Source organism: Corvus hawaiiensis, chromosome Z (genome assembly GCF_020740725.1).
Source record: "Corvus hawaiiensis isolate bCorHaw1 chromosome Z, bCorHaw1.pri.cur, whole genome shotgun sequence".
In the NCBI taxonomy this organism is placed as follows: domain Eukaryota; kingdom Metazoa; phylum Chordata; class Aves; order Passeriformes; family Corvidae; genus Corvus; species Corvus hawaiiensis.
This window is the reverse complement of record NC_063255.1, coordinates 67,146,259-67,162,656: the sequence shown is the minus strand read 5'-3', so window position 1 is coordinate 67,162,656 and position 16,398 is coordinate 67,146,259. Positions and strand designations below refer to the sequence as shown.

Here is a 16,398-nt window from a genome sequence, read left to right as displayed (position 1 = left end):
GTTAGCTTTCAGTTTGTCAGCTCCCAGTATCACCTAGAATAAAGCTAAAGGAAATGGCTGGGCTGCAGAACTGGGCTGGAGGGCAGGATGGGGCAGCCCAGGCTTTGGTTTGGGGAATATGCATATGCACGCTGTCTTCAGCAGCCCCAGTGCTGGAGGCTGGTCTGGGAAATAAATTACTCAATTACGAAACTGGCAGTATCTCTTTGTGGGTGTTTTTGCTGCTGTTTTCACTCCCTGAATGGGCCTTCAGTGAGATCTTAACCATCTTGCAGGAGCAAAGGCAAGGCACTGCAAGCTAGTAGTGGTGCAGACCACAAGCTGTGTGGGAGCAGCCATCATCGCCTGTGAAACTTGTTCCCCTTCATCTTGGGAGGCTTACAGATCTTGGTATTTGGGTCAAAATTCAGAGGCTTTTAGGAGTGTTAAAGTCTAGCATGTTACTAGCATAACTGCTTGAGTGGCTTCCTGCCTTTTGAAAACCAAACAGGGTCCTCACTATTCCATTAGACCTTGCCAGTTGTTAGCTGACTGGTCTCCATATTCGCATAGAAGATGCTCCTGGCAAAAACAGCGTATCTCTTGGCTTGCAACACATCTCCCTATCCTGCTTCACTTTGAATTGCATTGGTTGGGAATATAAAGCAGTCTGCTGCAGCACCTGCGGTATGGGGGCAGGAGCTACGGTCCTGCCAAGAGCAGAGGTATTTTCCTGTTTACACCTGTATAGAGACTCAGAAATTTTCTGACAAAAGTTTGCTAAAACTAGCACTAGCATAAGGCTGCCACAAGTCATTGTGATGCCTTTTGATTTTGTAATACACATAAGTAACAGTCATTTAATCAACAGATCTGGCAAGATCAAGAACAGGACTGATTAGGGCATGAAGAATAGACAATAAATAAAATTAATAAATAATCTCATCTGGGATTAGAGGTTGGTGTGAGAGAGTTGGCAGGAAATAATTAAAACTAAAAAAAAAAAAATTAAAAATTCACTGGGAGATTTGTTTATCTTTTATTCCTGTTATTTATTCCTCCTACTTTTCACTAATGCAAATTTCCACCCATGCTGGAACTATGAGCTGGTGCAAAACACAGCTGGCCCTGAGGGAAGCGTGATGTTTATTCCCCCCCTACTCCCTTTAGTGGTTGCTCTGTAGAGGTATGCAATGCTATGCCCGCTGATGATTTTAGCGAATTAGGGAATAAGCTGTGTAGGTTCCACCTGATTGGGAGCAGAAGCCACTTGCCTTGATACCAAAGCTGAAAATAAAAAAAGTAATTGCTTCATAGTGTTGCACAAATAGGTTTTAAGTGTTGTGATTTGAATGTTAAAAGTGATTTTTTACTGTAATTAATCACTGTTTGGATGCTGAAGAGGGCATCCAAGTTTTTTAATGGTAAATTTTTTTAATGCATGGTAAGTTTTTTAATGAGGTCATTTTCTGGAACTGTGAAACTTCATTTAAAAAGAAAAAAGCTAATTTTTGTTGAAAATATGATTGCCATTGGGGTGCGTTGGAATAACTTTTGTTCTTGTGGAAACTGTCTTTTCTTATGAAATAATCTGTGTTGGTATTCTGAAATCTCACTCTGAGGTGCTATTTTTCTTTGGGGCCAGGTTTTTCCGAGTTCCTTTATACACAGATAAAGCTATGGAGCTGCCACTCAGTGATACCATGCAGGATTGCAGTTGTGTTGTGGAGAGTGTGTCCCACTTTTGGAGGGAGGATGGCGTTCAGTAGCCCAGCTGGAATTTGTTGAGATGAGCTCTGTTCAGTAGCAGCAGTTCATATTGGCAAGACCAAGTGCGTCTCAGTGCTGCAGAGAAAAAAGAGCACAAGAATCTGTCATCCTCATCGTGAGTGATAATGCGGATGAGCACAGTGGCTTGTGATACATGCTACAGTACTTTGCATGATGAATGGGTGGGACTAAAAATGTTTCTGAAGGACTGTCCAAGTATCTTCATGCTGCTTGTTGTCTCTGATTTTATTGTGTCCTCCCTCCAGAAATGGGCAAATGGAGTAATGTCTAATTTCTAAGTAACTACAAAAGCTCAGCGTGCAATAGTTATTTTCTGGAACTAATGCCTTTAAAGTTGTTCACTGGTAGAAATTAATTACGTCTTTAGACAGCAGTTGTCTCTTTCTATCATGAGTCAACTCTAACTTGCAGTATTTATCAACACTTTTTAATAAGATGAAATTTCTATTTACAGATACTATTCATATGCACAGAGTAGCAGTTATTCCTAAAGGTTTTTTTAATGTGTGTTATCATCATTGTTGCTTTGAATGCTATTTTGTTATTGCAGCAGTGTAAATACACCTTAATCTCATGGCTTCTGGGAGGGGCTGGCTGGTGTCTTCACAGGTTTAGGGAGTGATTTCTGCTGTTCTGTCCCACCTTGCCTCAACAACCTGTGTGCTACTGAGAATGAACAAAATGTTCTCTCCACAGTTGCATTCCTTCTGCCACTGTTCACTGCTGCCAAGTCAATAAAACGAAAGTGGAATTTTTTAAAGTTGCCTTTTTTCTTTCTTGTTTTTTTTCACCTTTAATGCTTTTTGCTTTCAGAGCAAAGAGCTGCTGACGCCAGATGTTATACCTGTTCAGGTTTTGCCTTCCCATATACTTGCTAATTGGCACTCTGGGGAATGTTTGTTTCTGCAGCTTTTTTTGAGCGTAGCAGCCACATGCATGTAAAATCTTTCAGGAGGGGAGGAGATGGAGTGGTGTCCATACATACAGCTGTGTTTATTTCCGCATGAGCTAAAAACTGCCCAGCTTCAAAATACACAGCTGTAAAAGGGAGCACCACCAGAGCAACCGTAGGTCACCTTAAATAGGAGTCAGGGTTTATGTGCCTGGCCTGCAACAAGGCCAGCTGCCTCAAGCTCTCAGCAGAGAGAGGTAAACACCATGAAGAGCAGTGCATTTGTGGGTGTCGCTGAGCTGATAGGGAGATGATGGTGGGAGGCACCTTGAAAACCTTGATTCATCTCTATAGTTCTTGTGTGAGAGGCCAACTCTTACTTGAGACAAAAATCCCATTAGTTATGGACCGAGAAATCTTGCTGTTAAACACTGATGCTAAGAAATTTGTTTCAACTGCTTTTTATGCTATTCCTTTCCCGGCAGCTGGGAGCAGACTAGATCACAGAGAGGGATGTTCACGTATCTTGCAGCTCTGGTAGTCCCTGCTGTAATTTGATTATCAGCAGTTCTCCAAGTAAGCTTTGAAAGTCCTTTGCTGCTTCTGCAAGTCCTGCAACGAGCTCCATAAGAAAAATGAAGGACAAGTACCACGGAAAGTCTGCAGTCTACTTTTTATACTGCAGTGTCTGCCACTAGCTAAGTTAACGCTTCCTATTTCTATCACACTTTTTCAAGAATGTATTCTGATATCTGAGTTATAATACAATAAAATAACCCTGATTTTGTTATGTTACTTTGCAGTATGTTAAGCCCCCATGTATTTATCTACAAAAATTTAAAAAAAAAAAGCTACCCACCACAATTTTTGTCAGCAGTCATAGCTACCTAGTTATTATTCTAGAGCAACTGTTCATGTGTGATTTATGCACCAAAAGACAAATATCACAGTTCTCTTAAAATCAGCTGAGAGTTGGTTCTAGTTAAGCAGAGAGATACCTGCAAAGGTTTGAGGTCTTATGCTGCAGCTACAAGACTTCAGTTAAGGATAAAATTTGCAGTCATCCACTTCTTTATTCACTCTCAGCTGCAAGCACAGTTCACAGTGTAGAAGTTGGTGTGACTTGGCACATCAGTTTGTGAGATGCATGTTGCCCAGTAAGGCTTGGCCAAATTTTAGACCTGCCCACGTTTAACTTTTGCTTTCCTAATTTTAGTGGGAGTGAAGACAATGTACACTGAAGAAGTTTCCATAGGAGTTTTGTTTTTTAAGTGCCGTTTAGCTTTCTTAAAATTGGCTCTTAAAGAAGATGCCTTACTTGACAGTTGCTGATGAAAATAGTGCTCGTCTATGTGCTCTCAGAGGCTCATGTGCCTGAGCTATCATATGATGAATTCAGCTATATTTATAAGGAAACTAATGCTGGTTTTTACCCTTTAAGAACTTTATTTTGATGTGTGACCTAGCTAGTATTTTCTTTCTTGGAAAGGTCCTATTTTCATAGCAATTGTTCTTCAGTGTGATGGCAGCAGGTAAGAAACATACCAATGTCCTCAGATAACTCAAAATAACTTTCATCTGGGTTTGTATTTCTTCTCCCAGTTACGAATAATTAATTCTGTGCTGTAAAATAATTAATATATAGCAAAAATAAAGCATTTGAATTGTAATACTCTGTTACATACCTAAATATAGTCTGCTTCTTAAATCATATTTTTAAAATAATAATTCACACAGTGTTCATTTCACATCTTAAGGTGTGTCTTCTGCAAGCTTAGCATTGTTTACCTGATGTTTCTTCTCTTTTCTCTTTATAATTTTCTGGCGAAGCAGATACACTTTGTTGGAAATATTGTTCTGTTTACAAGAAGTATTTGTACTGCCAATTCTGTTCTGGTAGAGGTAAACTCTAGCAGGTTTTGTGCCTGTACTCATGTAGTCTTTGAAAATCGGATCACATTCTTCTCAACAAGGTGTTTCTCCAGCTTCAATGATGGCAGGGAGCTTCCCACCTTGATGACATCCTTCCTTCCCAAAAGAGGAACTGCTTTTTTGAATAGGGAAATACAGAATATTTCTAAATACTGTGCAATCTAATATCTTAAATCTATTATTTACCCTACTGCTTAATGGCAAAGGAATATGCCCTTTGTATAAGTATGTATATACAATATATGTGATGGCATTCAGATGTAGGGAATGGAAAATTAACTGTTTACCTAATGAAAATTTTGCCTGTTTCAGCTTTTGTAACTTCACTGCAGGCTAACATCAGCATGCAGCCTTCATTTTGTTCATTTTCTTGGCAACATTTTGATACTGGATGTACATTATTAGAAACAAAGGGCAAAACATGGATTAATAATTAGCAATACATATGTCCACAGACGTTCAGTTGTAACTCTGTGCTTGCTTTTGCTATTGTATTGAGGAGAGGGGGGAAAAAAAAGGCCATTCAGCACAGCAGAGAAGAACAAAGAGTTAACGCTAGTATTTCCTCATATGGTGATTAGATAGCTTTAGAAACTTAAGAAATTAAAAGGAGGAGGAGGACTTGCAAAGGTCTTTAATCCTGTCATGCGGTGCTGCTTTGTAGCGGTTTTGGTTGTCTGTTGTCTTCCCTTGCAGTAAAAATATAAAGAAATGTAACAATTCCTATTGCTTGCTTTTAGGCACTGGAGTTGTTGCTCCAAGGAATGGGAGCAGATAAAAATTAGGGCTGATTAGCCCCAAGAGAGGTGCATAGATCCTTGGTGGCAGAACAGCAAAAATAAGCAGCTCTTCCAGATAAGTAAGGTGGGGAAAAGGAAATTCAGCCTATCTTAAGAAAAAAGCTAGGGAGAGAACATCTACTTTAAGACCCCTCTCCTATATAAGAGCTTTTCTCAAGATTTAAAATCAGTAAGAGATTAGCTGTATTGCCAAAAAGGGTTATTTTTAGACTTTGTAAGGAAATTACAGTGGCTGCAGAAGGGACCCTTAAGTTCTGCTCAGACTGAAAAATCCAGAACCCAAATCTTGAAAATATTCCTTTTTATCTGACTGGGACAGCCCTTGTTCAAATTCAGTTTCTATCTTTGGAGTATGCATGGAATGAGGGAAAAGGGGGGCAGGTATAAATAAATTGTGTATTTTCTGTTTTGCAGCTCTTCCAAGAAGATAGATGAATGTGCTTTTAAGCTCTGTATTGATTTGTTTGCTGTGGCTGTGTGTATATCAGAAATCCATGGGCACTGGGGCTGGGGAGAGCTCAAAGTATGGCTTAGTTTTCTGGAGAATCACCATTTGGGGGGAATAATCTGAACAAAGAAAGTGCCCTCTGCTAGGACCTTTGTGGTATGGTTTGAGGTAGGCATTGATAATTGTGCAGCAGCTTATTCTGCTCCCAGGATAATAATCCAAGTGAATATGAAAGCCATTCTTTTATTACTAAGAACATCTGAATTAGTTTTAGTTTTATTTACACCACATAATTTCCTGCTTAGGACTTGTCTTCTGTGAAGAAACACATGAATCACATTGAGGATGCATTGTTTCAGTGACAGTACTGCTGTGTTGCTCTTCAGAAGCTTAAGTTCTTGCGTTGCCTTTTTTACCAGGATTTGGTTTGTTGTGCAAGATGCACTGCCATCTATTTGTCTGTTTGCTCATATGGTGACTGATAAAAATACACCTTATTTTGCCATTTCTTTATTAACATTCTGCTGTCTAATAAGAGATCAACTATAAAGACTAAAGGCAACATATTTATGGATCTCCATTTAAAGGTATAGTTTTTGCAGATTGTGGTGGACACAATCCACTGTCTCAGGGTTATAACAAGGGTGAGTTTCAGATCCATACACCATTTGGGGAATTACAGATTCAATTCTAACTTAACACGTGCTGTAAGATATAGATGGCCCCTTGTTTGTTGATTGTTGCAGCTCATGTCAGCGCTGAGATACAGTTTTGGCTGACAGACAATGTGAATGAAGGCTGAGTTTATTTGGATGTGACTGACAGAAACGAGAGTCAGCACTGCCAGCCTTGATGCTGCACACAGCAGTCGTACCACACACGTCCCAGCAGCTTGTCAGCACCTCTCCTGCCTGGCACCCTGTGGCACAGCAGTGGTGTGCCTCATGCTAGTAACCAGATGCAGGATTTTAGATTAGAATTTTCAGGGGAGAGACATAATTCAGTGAGTCCTGGCTTCCTAAGGTGAAAACTCCTTGTGCAGTAAGTTGATCAGCACACTTTTGTCTGCACTGGACTCTCTTGCCACTGTACATCTGTTTGAAAAAGATGGGGAGCATGAGCATAAGAAGATGCTGTGAATAATTAATACAAGTGTTAGTTCACTCTCTCACTGAGAAGGAGGAATGAACTCTATGTAAACTCTATGCTGATTTAAATTACTCAGATTAAATTACAAAGTCCCAGAGCATTAGGAACAGGTTGTTTTAATGTTGACTGGGCTGCAGAGAGGAACATCCCTGGTGAGGGACAAGTGCATTGCCCCAACTTGTGGTCCCCTCTTTTGGGTGGGTAAGTTCCCTGTAGGTGTCCACATGTAGCAAAATGGTTTTGGCCGCATGCAATGCAGAGTCTCTGTGACACTTGTCTGGCAAGCTGACAAGTCTTTCTCTGTGAGCTGTTGAGCAGGAAAAGTATGGAGATACCCAGCTAGACTGGCTCCATCATGCTTCACTGCAGCTGCCGCCAGATACCAGTACTGAGAGGCCATATAGCATGTGGTGGGGTGGAGGAGCAGCCTCTGGCAGGTTTTTGCTGCTGTGATATCTTGCCTCCCTCCTGCCAGAGTGTGCTGGCTTGCAGTCCATAGTGGTGTGGACATGTGGTGGCTTTGGAGACAGGACAAGGGAAACCTCCTCACCCCTGGAATGAATGTGGAAAGCCTCACAAGAGATGGTTTGTGGCTTAGGGAAGTGGTAAAAAAAACTGCACATGTGCTGGCTGTTTCTGAGGGATGCTGTGCGATGGAGCAGCCTGGAGGATGTGTGGAGTGTGTTCCCTGGCCATGCTGAAGCTGTGGGATTGTGGTCTCAATAGAAGAGTTGTTGGCAAGTAGGGTCCCCTTGTATTTCTGAAGGGCCACTTCAAGCAGCTTGAAGAGAAATGGGCCCATGTTAGTATTGAGGTTGTAGACCCAGTCTAGCACTTGGGGATGAAATGTTGGCAGTGTGGGCTATAGACTGAGTCTAATGGAGAGTGAGACTTGAAGTCCTCTGCTGTAAACTGGGATAGATGAAAAGCAAGAGCCTGGCCCTTACAATATTGTCTCCTTTCACCTACAATTTTCTACTTTCATTGTGGAAAAAGCCTGTAATTTCTCTGTTCACGTAAGGTTGATAGCACGGTCCACAGTACCCATATTAGTAGTAAAAGAAAGGAAAAGAGACACCAGGATTTGGGTATTATTGTAGGGGAGGAAGCGGCATTTAGGGCTAGATGGGGACAAAGCTTATCTGCTGGAGCTTTCTCAGGTAAAGATACACCTTCAGCTGGGGTCACAGGTGAATAGTTACATGGGCAAATGCTGCTAGACAAAAGTATTTGTCTTTGAACTTGCCAGCTGTCCCATATCATTGCCCTTTCGTCATAGTAGATTTATGGCTGGTCTGATTAGGTATAGCATCTCAGACCTAAAATCAGAAGAAGAGACAGACTGAGACTTGACTGTCCTCCTCTAAGTATGTTTCATGCTTGCGCCATTACATATGAAATGTCACTGAAGGCTAAAGACTTGGGTACTTTACAGAAGAGTTAGATTTGTCTATTTATCAGAGTTTGTGCCTTAAAATCCTTGCAGTTTTGTCTTAGATGCAAAGTCTAAACAAGATCACAGTCCATTTCATAAACATCCTTGATTGGTTTGCTCATCTCAGCCTTCAACTTTGTCTACCTGTAAATTCTCTTTGAATAAGTGAATTAATTTTAAATTATGGGGATCTGCATATGTGTTTTTCCAACTGTTGTACAACTTGTAATGTTTAAAGATAGAGTGGAAGGGATGCTGTGTTTTGTCCTGCCCCACTGAGTGAACAAATGTGACAGGTAGTTTATATACATGCTGTAGAGAAGAAAGTGGAACTGTTTCTTGTCCCAGACAGAGCAATTCCAGGATTGTCAGCTCTGGGAGGCCACAGGTATACTGCAACTGGCATGCATGCATCATCCCCAACATGCATTCATTTCTCTCCCAACTTTTTGGAAGCCTTTTTGTTATTCATGCTGGTTTTCAGTCTTTGTCAGAGCAGATAAAAATGCCACTCAGCACACGTTTCATTTCCCTCTTGGAGAATGATCAGACTGAACTATTTGAAGCCATGGAAGTCTCATCCCTCCTGCTTTTCTGCAAGAAAAATGCGGATAGGCTAGTTGCGTCCTTTGGGCTCCCTGTCACAGCAAGCATTACAACCCATAGCAATATCATACTGGCTTGAATTAATGTACTTTTATGTAACTCATTATTCACTGGCATAAATAAAAGGGAGTGTCTTCTACATCATCCATTAGGAATTTCAGGTATAAAAAAAAAAGTTGTTTTTTTCTTCCTTGGATTGCCTTTCTTTTTTTAGTTGATTTTTTTTTCTCTAATATAAACAGAAATTGGTTTCTGAGTTGCAGAACCATGCAGTCTTCTGAAGGTGTTTTTTTTTCTTCCATAATGTAATATGATGACAATGATGTTGTCAGGAATAATTTCCAGAAGAGATGGGTGGTCTGAGAATGCTCATAGGGTGTGGGGGGCCTTGCAGCACTGTGTCATGGGTGTCATCCGAGCATACATGTTTGTGTTTAGGCTCAGATCACGTGAGTGAAGATCATGCTCGTGCATATTAGACAAGGAGCACCAAGTCCTCAGACTGTAGCCCAGTTTTGTATGGACAGGATGTCCTCCTTATTACAAGTGACAAAGGCATGCCAACTATGATTTACAGAATCCATATAATGATTTCCTTTTACTAATGAATGGTGATCCTGATAGTAAGAAAATAGCAAGAGCTGCCACTTCTGGCTGACAGTGAGTCTGCAGGATCTCTGAGAACAGGTATGGTCACCAAAAGTCCACTTGGCTGACCTGTCTTTTCGGATACTTGGGAGGGCTGTGTCCAGCCTCTGGCCCATACTAGGGAAAGCTGCTTGTACTTGCAGGTAAGTTCTGTTTGTCTTAACTCCTTAACAAGAATTACTAGAACTGAGGTTTTCCTTCCCACACACTAGCTAGTTGTTACAGCCAAGCGTGGTTACACTAACAAAATTTAATGTACTTTAAACCATTTTGAAAGATTGTTCTTGCAGACAACTTTTTAGTAAGATGCTGTTCATGACCAGGATTTTCCACATGGTGACTTGTACATGAAAAGGTACAGAAAGGGCAACTAAAATTGAGCTGGGGATTGTGTTGCTTATGAGCTGGGAGAGAAGATTATAGTTTATAAAATCACAAAGGGTGTGGATAAGCTGAATCTGCACTGATTTTGACCAAGTCCTGCAATGCAAGAATTTGGTAGCAGTAAAATTTCTCAAACATCAGTTTAAAATAACATAAAAGTACGCAGTGGGTATTGACAGCCTGGGACTTCCTGTCCCACAAGGCAGCAGAAGCTTGTGGCAGCAGCAGGGTCAGAAAGAGTCAAATTCATAGGCAATTTATGTGAATATTAAAATGGCATACTAAGGACATACCTTTAAATATTCCAAATCCAATAATTGTTGATGCTGGTAGAATACAGAAGCATGGACTCATCATCAGGCACTTGTATTAGCCTTAAATAGTATCTCTTGTTGCTACTATTGAAAACAAGATAGTCTGGATGGATCATTTGTCTGCCTCTATAGAATGCTTATTATGTTTATTTCTGCTGGGTACTATTTTGAAATCCTTTCACTTTTTCTCTTTCTTTCCCCAGCAAGTCAATGAGTGGCTTGTGTAGAATGGCTGCTTTCTCTTCTGAATCCTCCAGACACTACTGGGATAACTCCATGTGGAAGGGAAACTAAAACCCAGCAGCTGATGGTAGACCATTTCTGCTATCAGTAGCAAATGTGACAAAGCAATACTTGTAGAAATTCAGAAAATTGCTGGGTTATTTCGAATAGCGAGAAGGATCCAGTGCCTTGGAAATATTTCCATGTTTATCCATTTTCTGAGGCTTTTTCTGTACTGAAAGCTGCCCAGTAAAGCCCTGCTCCTGTGCAGCAGGTAGGTGGCTTGGGAGAGTGAAGCAGAAGCTTTGTGGAAGCTCCACTCAGGAGACGAGAAGATCACTTTCAAGTATGCAGAAGAAAACCTCTCAGACCCCTACATTACTGAAGGTTGCACATTTATTCTCCACTTCCTGCAATAACAAGGTGGGCAGAGAAGCTTAATGCAACTCTGCTTGAGATAGAGGCTGGGGGGCTGGGGGAGAAGACAACTGAGGGAATCCCATGAAACTGATTTATGTTGATTTCCAACATAGCTTGAGAATTGGAGCCTGACATTGCACTAGCTGGGACTTCAGGGTTCAAAAGCAACAAAGCTTAGAGTTGGGTCTGATTTTTTTGTTGTTGTTGTTTTTGACAGAAGGGAAGCATTTGCCCTGGCTGGGAGCACTCTGACTGTTCTTCAGCTTGCTGACTCAGGTCCCAGAGTTTCTGAGCCATCACTCTCTTCTTAACAGAGCTTAGCTCAGCTTTTGCCTGGAGCTCTGCTGTAAAGAAAGACCTTTTTTACAGACCAGTTCCAAAAGTGGATGGAGTAAGGAAAGCAGGCAGGTAAATTCATGCTGACCGTAGCCATATCTCCTTAATTAACTTGCTTGTTGAAAGGATTTACAAGGCTTCTTTTGCTCTCATCCTACTGCAGATTCTGCAGAAAAAAACCCATAGTGAGAGGTGACTTCTTTTGGTTGACTACTTAAATATTGTCCAAAATAAATTACCTGTCACACTGCATATAGTAAGAATCATCTCTGTATCTTGTGATGGAGAGACTGAATCACAGCTGACTGCAGCCTGAGAGATGCTGCAGGAAACACTGGTCCCAGGGGATTTTTCGTTCTGCATTTTAGGGTGGCCTAGCTACTGATTTATTTTGTTCAGTTAGTGAGACTTGAACAGCAACTTGCATAATTTTGCTTGTGATTTGGATGCAACATTAGAAAGACATTTGCTGTGGAAAGTATATGAATGGGTGAATTGTTACATGATTAAATAATTAAGTGAAATTTAAAATCGTTCACAACCCTTATCTCAAAGTTGATTATTGTGTCTGACCTGAAAAAAAATCTTCATATGCCTGCATTCTTACTTGTTCTTTATCTTTAATTCTAAAATAGCATCTACAAAAAAAGATATTTCTCCCTTACAAATGTCGCCTTTCAATTTATTGGCCACTCATGTTGATAAATATAAGGGTAAGAAGAACACAACCAAAGTAGGAGTGAGATTGAAAAGAAAGTATCAGGGATACAGTCATTATCCCAGGGTAGATACCAACCACAGAGCAACTCCCCACATACTTTCTCCTTTGCTGTTGTTGGCAACAGACCTTGCTTCATTTAAATTGCACCTGGCATACTTGGTACATACAGGTTGCAGACATTCCTGTTTCCTGTAGAGAAGCACAAGTTTGAAAAGTGCTCACCACTCCAGCTGAGCAGGAGGGATTCCCAGTGCCAATTTCTTCTTGCAGTTAGAGAAATTACCATCTATGTTTTTAGATGGGTTTTGCATGTATCTTGGCTCTTGTTTGCAAATGTTATCAGAGTCTTGCAGAATGAAACTGGGCAAGTTCTACTGCTAGAACGACCCACATGTGAGAGGGAAGTCTCAGGTAGAAGTCTTGTTGGCACTGATGTATAGCAGGAATGGAGCAGTACCAGTTCTTCTTGAGTATTGCATCTCATGGGTCGACTTGCTCTGTCAAACCCCTCTACGCTAAGCCATTTAATCACCTCTTTGCACTTGCTGGATAGGATTGCAGAGCTGGTTTTTCTCCTGGAACCATCCCCTGACTGAATCCATCTGAACAACTGGGAGCCAGTAGCTTTGAATCCTTCACAGTTCTGATCCAGATCTTAAACAACAGAATTGTAGTCTGAGCTACATTCACCCTGTGAGTGGTTCAAAATACAGTGTTGATCTGGAGCTTGCTTGGAGTGGTTGATGTGACTGTTTGCTCTTATGAATCTGCATGCCATGAGAAAAAAGAAGTTACATACCTATCTATTTAGCCTAGAGCCTCCTTGCCTGGGAAGCCAAAATCTGTCCTGTTGAATCCCACAAACCAGCGTGTGCCCATCACCATTTCCCACATGTGACCTCAGCCCTGGACAGGAGGACTTTCAGGGTTGCTTTTCTGAGTTAAGAGCTGAGTTATATTTCTCCTCTAATTACTGTGTTGCCAACATGCTATTCTACAGCTGCTCTTAGACCAAACCTCAACTGTTTTCTATCTTAAGTGTCTCCTGCAAACATCAGACTGAAGTGTGAGCCTGGATTTTCTGCAAGGTCTGTGCCTCTTGAGGCTACTACATTTCTGTAGTTCTGCTGTATGGATGCCAGAACTGATCTATACGTACTCAGATACTTCTAGTGCTGAAACACTAGAATAGCTGTCGGTGACCTGGCTACATGCAGCACAAAAGAGGAGCACGGTTCTTTTCCCTTGTGACTAGGACAGGATTAGGACATAGGCTTTATGTTCTGCCTAAATAATCACCATTCTGGAAAAACCTGTAAATGCTGGGGTGTCATGAACGTTTGTAGAAACTGAGGATCATGTGTGTTTAAGTTTTCTGCTATTGAACCTCAGGGCAGAAGAGAGTTTGAATATCTAATGCAAAACACTTTAAACAACTGCTTCATTGAGCAATAATTCTTCATGTGGCTAGTCTCTGCTTGTTTTGCATTTGCCCTAGGATCTGTAAATCACAGTATTCACAGGCAAGCATGGGTTGAGCATGTAAAAACACATGAGCAAAGAGCTGAAGAGTTGGGAAAGGAATATATAAGCTCCTCTACTAATTTTCTTGTGTAAGATGTCTCTACCAGAGAGAATATGCTTTGCTGTAGAGGAGGCTGTTTTCCTCCTCTCAGTATTCTAGCTGGGCTCCGGTATTGTCCTGCGCCTCGCCCACATGAGAGACTTGTGTCCAAATGCAGCTTCTGGGGTGTGTGCAGCTGGGGAATCACATGTGGCACCATTCTAAAAATAATCCATGTATGTGTTGTTGCTGTTTCAGAAATACACTTCCCAATGTATGGCTCAAAGCACATTTTAACAAAATTCCCTTCCTTCATGAGTTTGCTGAGCGAGATCAGATTTTTTTTCTGTACTTAAAGAGCTGTTTAATAGGCAGATTGTCAATTCCTGTTACATTTAATCTTAAAAAAAAAAAAGAAAAGAAAGGAATCAATTATAAATCCTTCCACTTAGCTAACAAATTATTAGATCCTGTGTTTTTTCTCTCTTTTTTCTTTCTATCTGTTGGGCTCAATATGCTTCCTGAATAATTTAATTAATCTTCACTTAAACTCAGAAGCAGCAAGTGAGCTTGCTTGAGGTACTCAAGCCTGCATAGCTTTGAAACTAATAGAAGCATACCCAAAGGCAGTTTGTAACAGGTCAATTACATCTCTTCAAGCCACAACAAAATGTAGATCTTGGCCTTGTTTAGACTTTCAGCACTGTTTTTATTAACTTTATGTCAATTCTCACCTCAATTACATTTGTTTCTTGCTATTGGGAAGCTCTCCTCATGTGGGCCTGTGAATGGTGACCAGTGTTTTTAACAGATTTTACTTTTAAACCCATGATGAGGCATGCCACAGTCGGGCCTCATTTTTGTGGTTGACCCACTCATATTTGGGACTGCATTGCACATAAAAGAGGTGTGTCCCCGCTCAGGATCCCCTCTTACCCATGGGTGCATGCTCTCAGATCTCCCCTTGTACAGTGTATATAATGAAAGCAGGGAAGCACACCTGTTGTTAATGCTCCTGAAAAAGCAAAGAGCTATGCTGAACAAATTAGAAGTGGGTAAATCAGTTATCTTTACCAGGATACACTGCTGGTAGACTCTGATGCCCTGCTAAGTGCAGCCTGCCCTGAGACAGTGGCTGTCCTGAGCAACTTCACATGGAGACTGATGATAATTTTCTAGTAAGCATTCATTGTGACTCAGTAAAAATTGCCTGTCTTCAGCTTAAAGCATAACTTTATATCCTTAGAGCAAGCAGAGATGGGAGTGATGCTTTAAAATATCTCTGTTTGAAAGGAAGTAGATAATATTTTCCTAAAAGTTCACAGATCTAAAACTTCTGTCCTGGCTGCAAACTCTGCCAGCAAAATGTTTTTCTGTTTTTTTCTTGTCATGCTTTATTGTTTCAGAAATTTGATAATTATCGTTATGCCTGGAATCTTGTGATAGACTTCTCTGCATCATGGCCTGTGTTGGATTCCTGCTTTATTTTGCTGTTTGTAGCCTTTCACTTACACAGTCTTTATGGCAGCTTCATGTCCTGCCCTCCACTGAACAAGAGATGGTAAACGCCAGCATATATGGCAGAGCTAGGGGAGGAGGAATTGCAATGAAGATATTTCTGCATTCTTGGGAAACTGGTATCAGGATTGTACTAAAAATGAAGGCATTTGTGCACGTGTTCCTTGAAGGAGAAAGCGAAGCTGTATTAGCTTGTGTGATGGAGCTCCGTCAGCTTCTAAAGACAGCCAGCTTCTCTATCGGTCAGTGTATCTCTTGACTCAAATTCACATGGTGCCTGCGCTCATTAATTTTTGATTTTCTTTTACTTTGCTAATCTGCTTAGCTTTTAAATACTTCCCTGCACATACTGTCAGAGCCAAATCAAATATAATTGGAAAAATGTGACTAGTAGTTTGTTGAGGAGTTGTCAGCCCAAGTCAGACAGGGGTCGGCAAAGCAGGGTGTTCTTCATACACCTAAGCTCCACCTATCTGAGTCAACAAAATGAAATGCTGTTTGGACTGCAGAAAACTCGCAGCAGACTCACGAAGAGGCATCTCTGCAGCCCCATATGAGTCAGATCTGTTGCTCCAAGCATGAAAGTTGTAGTCAGGCTGCCCACTGCACCGAAGGTGGGCAGGGAAGGAGGAGCCAGGAGCCCTGTTGCAGAGCTAATGAATCTGGCTTTGCAGAGATGGCCAGCAGGCAGCTAGCCACAGAACTGCTGCTGATTTGGTCTCTACCTCTCATTTGGCTTCTTCTCAGCAGCCAAATGTGCCCTTTTTCTGTACCTGCAGCCTGAGCTTCAGGCAAGCGCTGCTTATTGGTTCAATCTGCCATGAGTGGGTTGGAAGAAAACCTAACACCCGGAGAACTCGTTGCTGCTGAACTTGCAGTGGAGAGGTCTAGTAGTCAGACAAGCACCATTCCTGACAGCATCTGTGCCACCTCTGGTCCCCCCCACCCTGCCAGCTTCCACACAGTAGGTGTCAGTGTCTAGGTTTGTCAGGCAGGGGGATGCCTGCTCTGGCTGCATCTGAGGGTTCTTCTTCCCTCACCTCCCCTAGGGGACATCTGAGCTCAGAAATTGCAACTGGTCCCCCACTCGCTGGTACCGCACTTCTGTAGGTGCTCTTCACCTAAAAAAATCCTCTAACCCTGCCTACATAAGATCTTGGGTAATCTAAAACTTTATACACATGTTAGCAAATGTGAGGAATCTGCGATGGTACAGGGGAGTTTAAAGACCAGCTGCAA

At 41.4% G+C, this 16,398-nt stretch overlaps 1 protein-coding gene across 3 annotated transcripts in view; it reads left to right on the top strand.

The window, feature by feature from the left end:
* The window catches only part of KANK1 (KN motif and ankyrin repeat domains 1), a 129,404-nt gene that overhangs the window by 62,296 nt on the left and 50,710 nt on the right, over positions 1-16,398 (top strand). The gene's annotated exons all lie outside the window — the stretch shown is intronic.